Source organism: Poromitra crassiceps (assembly GCF_964638095.1).
Source record: "Poromitra crassiceps genome assembly, contig: HAP1_SCAFFOLD_248, whole genome shotgun sequence".
Lineage (NCBI taxonomy): Eukaryota > Metazoa > Chordata > Actinopteri > Beryciformes > Melamphaidae > Poromitra > Poromitra crassiceps.
This window is the reverse complement of record NW_028152148.1, coordinates 1-11,839: the sequence shown is the minus strand read 5'-3', so window position 1 is coordinate 11,839 and position 11,839 is coordinate 1. Positions and strand designations below refer to the sequence as shown.

The 11,839-nt window shown below is 46.1% G+C and overlaps 1 long non-coding RNA gene across 1 annotated transcript; it reads right to left on the bottom strand.

The window, feature by feature from the left end:
- Nucleotides 1-669: 669 nt before the first annotated feature.
- LOC310770849 lies at nucleotides 670-1,685 on the bottom strand. Its single transcript, XR_014552361.1, has 2 exons — nucleotides 1,459-1,685; nucleotides 670-855 (listed from the first exon to the last, which is right to left on the bottom strand). It is a non-coding gene; the product is annotated as an uncharacterized lncRNA (long non-coding RNA).
- Nucleotides 1,686-11,839: the final 10,154 nt, after the last annotated feature.

The following is an 11,839-nucleotide window of genomic DNA, read 5'->3' as shown; positions in this document are numbered from 1 at the left end:
GTTACATTGTAACCTAACCTTTTGCATAGCCTGCCCTATTGCTAAGTACAGTTAGGCAAAACGTTGTCTAAAACCAGGTTGACATAGCTAAATTAGGATGATTTCAATTCAATGTTGGGGACATCGCTAGCTAACCACAGCTGTCTGTCAACAGTGAGTAGCTTAGCCTGTGTTTTTGTTCGTCTGCTAATACCAAGACATGGCCAAAATGTATTCATAGTGCAACGCTAGTATTTTCTCATTGTTAGAGTTGTTCAAACTAATTTCAAACGCTTGAATCACTGCTGTATTTTATAGGCAGGCAAACCAAGCTGTATGCCTGAAGCCCAGGCTAGCACCAGTGGGACAAGACAGGGTCGCAGAGAGGAAGGTCGGCTGTAGGACGATAGCAGATCTTGTCGACATCCTGAAGAACCGCATAGCTGATGGAACTGGTCACGTCATCCTGGTGTAGCCCATATTTTAGTTTTGCAAATAAAGTATTTTTTCTGATAAACGAAGTTGTGAAATCAATGTACTGAGAAACATCACATACACTGTCTATTATATAAAGTAGGCTATATATACACAGAAACACAAATACTGGTAGGCACTAGGCTACTGTAGCTAGACACACTCAGCTTTAGGCAAATCTAATGTTACTGTAGAATAGTGGCCAAGAGACATGGATGAAGTCATATCAACTTTATTGGTGTACAGAAGATTGCAGACAGCAAACATCTAAACATCAAAGATGATAGAACATGTATTATACAGGTTTGCTATAAAAGCACAATTTCTCCATCTCAAATATCATAATGGTGGGTCCACTTGTTTTCTATCTTGTCATCTTCTGCATGACTGGATGACTGGCACCTTGAAAATCAGACAAATGGAAACGTGTTTAGTATTAATTTGAATCATCTATTTTGTAGCTGGTAGATATCAAGGCAGGGTTCCTCCACATTGTCATGAATTAGATACTTTTACCAAACCTTGATTTGTTTGGACGGTGTTACAGCTATTTTCTAATGTAACGTTGCTTAGTGAGATAACAACAAACTGCTAACATTAGCGAAGCTAGCTTTTCTCCATGGCCTTTCTAAGTGTTTACACATTACTATACCGTTCTGCGTCATAGTGACAGCAACTGGACGTAATTATAAACAGAAAATGCATGCGAAATTTGTAATGGGAAGTAACGTTATGTCATTCATGTCAGCTTGTCACCAGAATGTCTGTGTATAAGTTATACACGGACGACAAGCTAATCAAATCCTGCAGGATTTGATTAGCTTGTCGTTCGTACACACTACACTAGCAGTGTAAAGTCATTTGAATAGCCGTGAAAAGCAACAGTTAGCCAAGTGATTACAACATTCACAGAACAAATTCACAATATCGATAACAACTTGTACATTTCGCTATCATGCGTAACGTTACTGAAATGGGACATGCAAACGCGATAACGTTACTTACCACTGTGTACAGGAGAACACGGCAGCTCCGAGTCACTTTGCAGGCCAGATATAGCTGCTCGTAGGGCTCTCCATCTAGTGAAAGCCAGACCGGCAAGGTTGACTCTGGTCTGAGATATTTCTTTTCGGCGGCGATTTGGCTAAAGTATGAAACCGCATATATAAGGTGGATCACGGAATGTAAAAGTCAGGAATGCCCGCATCAGGGTTCCGCCATCTTGGTCTACAAAATTCTGCTGTGGGCTGGGAGGGGCTCACTAGGTCGGCTTCTCGGGGGAGGGGTTTCTATGTAAACTGATTCGGGCTGTTAGAGGGGAAGGACAGAGGGCCATCACAACACAGGGAGGGGGCGTGGCTTAGTTGTAAACACAGAAATAAATCACTATACCTCCTCTATATATACAAGTTATTGGTTTGGGGATATTTAATAGTGCAGAATCTTACACACAGTGCCTTTAACAAACTATGAACGAGACCATTACTAAATGGTTACAGTCAGACCACAACAAGCTATTTTAGCTCGGCCATCTCAATTTCTTGCCCAGTTGTTGTATATTTAGACTTTATTTGCACAGAGCCAATTCTGCTAAGGACCTCCATCAATCTCACTTTACACAGCCGGCCTGTCTGTCTGTCTCTCCATCTGTGTGCCTCTTCGCTCTTCCTCTCCACTCCTCCTGATGCTTGTTACGTTCCTTTCCAATTCATTCACGCAGTCGTTGGCCCAAACACACGTCCGCCACGACGGGGACAGCAGTCGCAACAGTTATAATACATCATTATTCCATTATCCGCCACTGTGCCACCATTACCCGCCATGCAACTTGTTAATATGCAGATCACCTTCTCGCTCTCGCTCGGTGGTGACACACTACATAAAGGGAAACGTTGCATGAAAATACAATTACTATGCAAATAAGTCCTGGAAATGACACCGCTGTTCGGGAAGCTGCGGCCTCTGTCTAAGTCATCACACTACTGTTAGGAAGCTGCTGTCTCTGTCTAAGTCCTGGAAATGACACTACTGTTAGGAAGCTGCGGCCTCTGTCTAAGTCATGACACTACTGTTAGGAAGCTGCGGCCTCTGTCTAAGTCCTGGAAATGACACTACTGTTAGGAAGCTGCGGCCTCTGTCTAAGTCCTGGAAATGACACTACTGTTAGTGTTCGGAAGCTGCCGCCTCTGTCTAAGTCATCACACTACTGTTAGGAAGCTGCGGCCTCTGTCTAAGTCCTGGAAATGACACTACTGTTAGCCCCCGTTCACACCATACAGTACGTCGGAGCAACACTCAATCTAAGCTCTACCTACGCTGAACCCACAAGTTTAATTTAGGCGTCCTTGTTATCAGGCGAGGCCGATCACACCACCCGCGCCCGTGTCACGCTGAACCCACGCTCAGCCTTGCTCAAGCGATCGTTCAGGATTCAGTCCTATTTTCCTAGCGTGACGCGTGAAGCTTGAAGCTGCCATGCAGGCATGAAGTCAATGGGAGTTGTGGGTGGGTTCAAGGCGCGCCGAGGAGGCGCTGAGAGGAAAAGAGGCTTCTTGTGTGAACGGTGAAGCGTCAGTTCAGCTTGTGTCTGCCTCAAGCTTCAGCTCTGCTACGTTCCGCGTCCTGTGTGAACAAGGGCTTAGGAACCTGCAGCCTCTGTCTCAGTCCTGGAATTGTAGCCTACTGTTAGCCCTCATTCACCACACAGGACGCCGAACGTAAGCAGAACTGAAGCTTGAAGCAGGCACAAGCTGAACGTACGCCTTGTTGTTCGCACAAGACGCCTTCTCTTTTCCTCTCAGCTCCTCTCAGCTCCTACTCTCGCGCCTTGAACCCGCCCACGCAACTCCCATTGACTTCATGCCGCACGGCTTCACGTGGTGGGTGGGTAGTGATGGAAGGATTGCGCAAAATTGGGCGGGGGGGAGGGGCATCATAGGGACTTAAAACACGCTATTTAACACATTTGTATTTGTATTTGTATTTTTTTGGTTAAACTTCCCTTGCCCTTCCCTTTTCTCATTTATTTTTGCTTATCAATGTTTATTTGGTCATCTGTATTGATCCAGGGGAGAATAATAACCCAGTGTTTGGTGTTCTTATCTCGTTTTTCCCAATTCGAGAAGATATGTTTAACTCCTCTCTTTGGTTTGATGTTGATATAACCACATTCTTTCCTTGTTTTGTTTTGTTTTGTTTTGATTTTATTTAATGAAAATACCAATAAAAAATTTATAAAAAAAACAAAAAACAAAAACAAGGACGCCGAAATGAAACTTGTGGGTACAGCGTGGGTTTGTTGTTTCAAATTTGCATTGCGACTGCGCATAGAGTGGACTGCAGAAATGTACAATGGCAACATTTTATTCTGGTGATTGGGTTGTAATTTCCTCCTCATCACCCCTTCCTTCCCTGATCCTTCCTCGGCTCTCTCTCTCTCCCTCTCTCTCTCTCTTACTCCCTCCTTCTCTCCCTCTCTCTCTCCCTCCCTCTCTCTCCCTCTCTCTCTCTTCTTTCCTCCTTCTCTCCCTCTCTCTCTCTCTTCCTCTCCCTCTCTCTTCCTCCCTCCTTCTCTCCCTCTCTCTCTCTCTTCCTCCCTCCTTCTCTGCCTCTCTCTCTCTCTCCCTCTCTCTTCCTCTCTCTCTCTCTCCCTCTCTCTTCCTCTCTCTCTCTCTCTCTCTCTCTCTCTCTTCCTCCCTCCTCCTCTTCGTCCCTCCCTCTCTCTGCACGCACCCCCTGCCCTGACTGATGGTGTATATGGGGGAGGCAGACGGCGGGTGGCTGAGGGATCACCCTGCCAGCCTCTGACACCGCGGCCCTTTCAGGCCGGGGAAATGATCGATGTTAAATCTAATTTTAAGCACCCCCAGTTTAACTCCAGCAGACAGACGGAGAGAGAAGGCCGGCGTCTGGCAACACAGCTGTGAGAACCCGATAAGACCTACGCTTCAAGTCTACCTGTGTGTGTGTAGGGGTGTGTGTGTGTAGGTGTGTGTGTGTGTGTGTGTGTGTGTGTGTGTGTGTGTGTGTGTGTCTGTGTGTGTGTGTGTGTGTATGTGTGTGTGTGTGTGTGTGTGTGTGCTGAACCAGCGCGGAGGTGAGCAGCTATCTTAAAGGAGAGTTGGAGGGCACTCCTTTTCGAGACAGGAGAGAGGAGTTTTGGTACGCTGAGATGCTAAAATGTAGCCTGGTAAACCAGCCTGTCACGTGAACTCACATTTCATTTGGTTCTGCGTGACGGTCTGGCCCCAACTCTTCACCCAGTCCTTAGCAGGGGCGGGAGCATGGGCGGGCGTAGTTGCCTTGACAGACAACTCCTTCAGCCAATCCAGTCAAACCCAAATCCACTCGGATTTAGAATGGCAAAAACATATTTTCCGCCGAGAAACTCTGCGGTTGCGGCGATACTCCTGTACTAGTTTAATTGTTGTTATTGAGTCTATTTCTGCAATAACTGCACTTTATGGCTGTTTAAACTAGACAAACGCTGACATTACTCCTCAGGACGATCAGGCAAGGATGCGGCCATTAGTGTTTTGTTAGTGCAGTGCTAGTGGCGTTCCTGATTGGCCAACTTGCGCTGTCAATCACAGCGCAGTCGCTGATTGGCTCTTCCGCTTTGCAGCTTCTGCTTAACACCCTCCCAGGCCTTGGGGCCAGACCGTCACGCAGAACCAAATTAAACGTGAGTTCACGTGAGGGGCTGCATGGTTTAGGCTAGCTAAAATCCACCCAGGTGGCCCAATCGCACGTCAGAGGAGTCAATAACTGCAACTCTGCTGATTTGCGTACACCGCTTCCATGACGTGATTTGAGTTCTGTCAGGACCACTATAGCAAAAGTAAACTTTTATTGTCATTATGCAATAGTAGTTATATTTGGCGGTATGGCTCTGTTCTGGGAGCTATGCTTGCCAGAGGCAGGGAGAGCAGCAGCAAAGACCCCCAGGTACAGAACAGAGCAGCAACAATGACAACAGAAATGTTTATAAGTCAGACACAGCATGAGGAGGAGCATGGGGTGGAGGTGGGTTGTTTAAGTCAGTAATAAAGTTCTTATTTGTGGGGGCTTTCGGGTCTCGTTGAAGAGGCGGATGGCAGTTGGGTAGAAGCTGTCCCTGTGTCGAGAGGTTCTGGTACTGCCAGACATCACTCCTTGAAGAGTTTATGACCTGGGTGGGAGGGGTCGGCCATGATCTTCTGAGACCGCTTCAGCGTCCTGGAGGTGTGCAGGTCCTGAAGGGATGGCAGTAAATAAAAGAAGGTGTTGGGCCTCCTTTAATGGATCAGGAATACGACTCACCAGAGTTGACCCATGTCAAAGTAGAATTCCGATAAAAGATTAAAAAGCGAATGTGAAAAGCGGAGCTATACGAGGTTCTCCTCTGACAACAGTGATGTGAGCTCTGCCCTGTTTTTCCTTTAGGCTCGTGAAGCTGATGAGGATTTATGGCTGGCTGGGCGAGCTGATTAAATCACTGAGCAGAACGCCAGGTAGCATTACCAGTGCCATCACCGCTCTATATGGCCGTCGCCTGGCAACCACCGCCATCACCGCTCTGTATCCCGTCGCCTGGCAACCGCTGCATCTATCTGCCAGTCTGGCATTTTAAAGGGATAGTTCAGATTTTTTTTAAGCAAGGTTGTATGAGGTACTTCGATAAGTCAGTCTACTACCTAAAGAAGGCCCGCCTAAACAAATCCATATTCTAAATATAGTGTAGGCTACACTTCAACTGCTATTGATTTGTTTAGGTGGACCTTCTTTTAGGTGATTAAAATATGTTTTGCTGCTGGTCCCATCCACAGCAGTACATTGTACTACTACTCTCTGTTTCTCCAAACTGGGAGCATGCCGACCGCCATCTATAATACACTGACTATCAATAAGTACCTCATACAACCGTCTACTGTAGGTAATACACTGACTATCATTACTGTATGCACCCCATACAAAAAGACAAATAAATAAATAAATAAATAAATAAATAAATAAATAAATAAATAAATAAATAAATACATACATAAATAAATACATAGAAAAATAAATAAATAAATAAATAAATAACTACTCTCAGCCTACTCTCAGACTATTGGCTGAAGAGAGAGAGAGAGAGAGAGAGAGAGAGAGAGAGAGCGCGAGCGAGCGAGAGGGAGAGAGAGAGGGGGGGGGAGACAGAGAGAGAGAGCTCCAGTGATGCAACTGCAACTTAATCTCCATGGACACCAACACCAAAGACCTAGATGTTAAAAATGTACAATTACACATGTCATTCAACACAAGGAAGCACACTGCACAAGGTAGCACAATGCAACACAAGAGGAATCAGCTATGGAGAGAGACGAGAGGTGAGACCAGAGAGATCAGAGATGTCCATGTTCTTTTACTCTACTTTGACATTTACATATCCGCATATAACTAGTGTTGCACCAAGATGTGTTGAACGTGTTGCTCTTTGACAGAAGTTAATTAATTTCAAATGAGAGACTCTGTTGTTACTCCTGCATCACTGCGTGCCATCAAAGTGTTGCATGCGACGTGGCTATTTATATGCACTGATAATGCATGCATAGACTAACAACCAATGGTGTTTGGCCACCTCTCCATGACATTTTCAATGATGAATGCATTTAATCAGAGTTGCAATGCAAATTTATGTTCCAGTCGAGTTTAACTTTATTATCAATTTAGGAAATTCTCCAGAGTGGCAAAAAGGAGAGGAAGTGACCTATCGGCTGCCCTTCACATGGGGAAAATGATCGAGTGTCCTCGGGGGTGCCCCTTCATGCAATACATTATGATGATGAGTGCTCTAGAGCAAGAGAATTCAATAACGTGTCTTAATGAGGTGCCCTTCTAGTGGAGGAAACGCGATGCAGTGCCCTATAAGGTGCCCTTACAATGTGTAAACTCAACGTGCCCTATGAGCCTTTCTATGTGAAAAGGGTGTAAACTACTAACTAACTAGTGTCTGTTAACTATATACTGCCCCTACAGGACAGTGTCCGTTAACTATATACTGCCCCTACAGGACAGTGTCTGTTAACTATATACTGCCCCTACAGGACAGTGTCTGTTAACCATATATTGCCCCTACAGGACAGTGTCTGTTAACTATATACTGCCCCTACAGGATAGTGTCTGTTAACTATATACTGCCCCTACAGGACAGTGTCTGTTAACCATATACTGCCCCTACAGGACAGAGTCTGTTAACTATATACTGCCCCTACAGGACAGTGTAAAAGTTTAAATGTGTCTGTTAACTAAACTGACCCTAAACTAACTAACCCTAACCTATTCTATCCACCTCAGGCATGTGGGTGGTCAATGAATGGGAAGAGACAAGTTAAACAACACTTTTCTTTTTGAAATTTTTATTTATGAGAATGGCGATTGAGCCACAGCAATATCCCCAAACATGTAAACTATGATCATACAGACACTCTTTTCTAGAACGAACACAAAAGACAAACACGCATGTGAGAGAAAGGGGGACACAAACAAACAAACAAACAAACAAACAAACCGAAAAAGGCAGAAATACACACAGTAGCACTATAGTGGTTGCAGTATTATCCAGAATAGACAACACAGTACAATAACAATGTAGCAGAAGTAGTATAAGGAATAAATACAGCCTCAATATAAACAGAGTGGAGCAAACAAATAAATGGAATCAACAGTGTCAACAATCAAAACAACATTAAGAAATACTAATAATGCTTCAGTGTACCGTATATAGTTTGATCGATGCAACAATAATAATAGCAGTAATAATACGAAGGAAAATAATAATAAAGAAAATATTGTTACATAAAACCCCCAGCACCTCACCCCCACCCACCCCAAAATCGTGAATCCAGCAATATGGCAGAGAAGTAGTATTCGACATTATTTGGTGTTTTTTTTCCAGATGCTGAATGAGAGGTTGCCAGATGGAGTCAAATAGATCCACTTGATCCTTTCTGATCTATCTGATCCTCTCCACTTCAAGGGTATATAGTTAAACAACACCTCTCTCTCATCAAGGTATTCAGGCAGTGGCACAAACTCAATGTCGGACGCGTGTTCCTGATATTTTGCCCTCTTGTGGAACTGCGCTGTCATGACGCACAGGCGTGACAAGCTAACATAGCGGTTAAGCAGCAGCTCCCAGCAGCCTTGGCAGCTGCGGGCCTCTAAGTTGTTGATCAGTTGCTTGGCACCGGCGGGCTCAATTGATTCCAGGAGAGTCCCTCCAGGACCCAGGCTGTCTCTACAAAGGCCAGATATACAGCCATGCATCAGAATGAGATGGAGGTGTGTGTGTGTGTGTGTGTGTGTGTGTGTGTGTGTGTGTGTGTGTGTGTGTGTGTCGGGGGGGGGGGGGGGGGGGGGGGGGTGTAGAGAGGCTGGGTGGAGGGAGAGAGAGACAGACAGAGGGAGAGAGAGAATGTCAATTGTGTGTGTGCCAGGAAGATGTGAAGAGACACACAGAGTTGTGTGTGTGTGAGAGAGAGAGAGAGAGAGGGAGGGAGTGAAAGAAAGAACAACACTGGAGAGAAAGAGAGCAATTGCATGTTTTGTGTGTGTGTGTGTGTGTGTGTGTGTGTGTGTGTGTGTGTGTGTGTGTGTGTGTGTGTGTGTGTGTGTGTGTGTGTGTGTGTCAGAAATTGGGCAGACAGACAGAGACAGACAGACAGACAGAGACAGACAGACAGACAGACAGACAGACAGACAGAGACAGACAGACAGACAGACAGACAGACAGACAGACAGACAGAAACAGACAGACAGACAGACAGACAGACAGACAGACAGACAGACAGACAGACAGACAGACAGACAGACAGACAGACAGGCAGACAGACAGACAGAGACAGACAGAGATAGATATATAGATAGATAGATAGAGAGAGAGATAGACAGATAGAGAGAGAGAGAGAGAGAGAGAGAGATAAATAGATAGATAGATAGATAGACAGATAGAGACAGAGAGAGAGAGAGATAGATAGATAGATAGATAGATAGATATATAGATAGATAGATAGATAGATAGATAGATAGATAAGATAGATAGATAGATAGATAGATAGATAGATAGATAGATAGATAGATAGATAGATAGATAAGATAGATAGATAGATAGATAGATAGATAGATAGATGGATGCCTCAGAAGAAGAAATAACCCAGAGCCAAACACGTCAATTAAGACCCGCTGAGGAGGGGGAATTCACTCATTACCTGGTAAAGTTTTGGAATGAGACAGAAACCGAACTCATCAAGCCAAAGTTGTGAATGTTATTTCTGCCCCGCCAGTGTAATTTATCACGTTTAGGGAAGCTGTCAGCGACTAAGTGGATTCCCAGTAATTGTTGCTGGCCCACTTCTCTAACCAGGAGCGACTAAAGCACCTCTCCACTTGTGAAATGGAGGGTAGCGATCTCTTTATTGCCCGGCAGAGAATTGAAGGTGGCAATCTCTCTTTGTCTGTCTTTCCTCTGCCGGCTATGGCTGCCTCCCTCACCCTGTTTTCCAAATGCTCCAAGTTTGCAGTTGTTCCGAAACAAGGAGCGTTTTCCCCCTTAGCGCGGTTCGTTTGGGGGAGTGTGAACACAGCAATCGCACTCAGATGCAGGACAAAATAAACAGACCGAGATTGCCAAGAAAGGGTGGTCTCAGTCCGCTTCCAAACAAACTCTGGAACAACAAAAAAACATCCAGAAATAAGTAAATAAATGATAACTCTCTCCCCATCTCTCTCTCTCTCCAGCTTTCCAGCGCCTGGTCCAGGCCCCAGGCACAGACTCAAGCAAGGGTGGCACTGAGTGCGGCATTTAGGAAGGACGTAGAAAGATGTCCCCTCGCCAAAATTGTGCCTATGAGTGTTATGTGCCAAAGAGCTAGCTTGACATGGTTGGTAGCAATCGATCCCTTAGGTCTTCTAGTTTAATACGCTAACAGGCTAATACGCTAACAGGCTAACAGCCTCTGACAGACAGTATAATGTCAGCCACAGGTGCCAGTAGGCTACCCTCAGGATTTTTGGGTGGCACATGGAGTGACCAATCAGATTTCAGGGGTGCCAGTGCCACCCCTGGCCACTCCCTAGAAACGCCCCTCTCTCTCGCTCTCTGCCCTTGTGCACCCGACGTACAATGTAGGCCTACCCAGTGCGCACACACACATTAAATCTCATAGAATCTCTGGGAATAATTCTTTCCATCCCAGGAGGCTATTACCGTTGTCTCCGGGCCAATCCAGGAGGTTTTGGCAATGCTATCTGGACCGTTTGATTTGTGGCTGTGTGAACACAAATGAACCAAGGGCACAGTGATGCAACAATTGTATCAATTAAGGTCCTGAATCAGAAGCAAATGAGCTACATGTGTGAAAACACCCTACGCTCTTTAATTTGAGTTAATGAGAAAATCCTCAAGAGTGGCATCTACGTCGTATCACTTCTTTTGAATGAAGTGCCGTTCTGGGTTCCATGTCGCTGTTCCGACCTCTCGCTGTTCCGACCTCCCCTCTCCCAGCCCCCATGCCTAAACCTAACCTCCCCCAGACCCTAACCCAAAACCTAACCTCTCCCACCCCCATGCCTAAACCTAACCTCCCCCAGACCCTAACCCAAAACCTAACCTCTCCCAGCCCCCATGCCTAAACCTAACCTCCCCCAGACCCTAACCCAAAACCTAACCTCTCCCACCCCCATGCCTAAACCTAACCTCCCCCAGACCCTAACCCAAAACCTAACCTCTCCACCCCCATGCCTAAACCTAACCTCCACCAGACCCTAACCCAAAACCTAACCTCTCCCACCCCCATGCCTAAACCTAACCTCCCCCAGACCCTAACCCAAAACCTAACCTCTCCCACCCCCATGCCTAAACCTAACCTCCCCCAGACCCTAACCCAAAACCTAACCTCTCCCACCCCCATGCCTAAACCTAACCTCCCCCAGACCCTAACCCAAAACCTAACCTCTCCCACCCCCATGCCTAAACCTAACCTCCCCCAGACCCTAACCCAAAACCTAACCTCTCCCACCCCCACGCCTAAACCTAACCTCCCCAGACCCTAACCCAAAACCTAACCTCTCCCACCCCCCACGCCTAAACCTAACCTCCCCCAGACCCTAACCCAAAACCTAACCTCTCCCACCCCCACGCCTAAACCTAACCTCCCCCAGACCCTAACCCAAAACCTAACCTCTCCCAGCCCCCATGCCTAAACCTAACCTCCCCCAGACCCTAACCCAAAACCTAACCTCTCCCACCCCCACGCCTAAACCTAACCTCCCCCAGACCCTAACCCAAAACCTAACCTCTCCCAGACTCCCACCCCCCACGCCTAAACCTAAGGTCGGCATTGTGGTCGGCATAGCGGGTGGACGGATT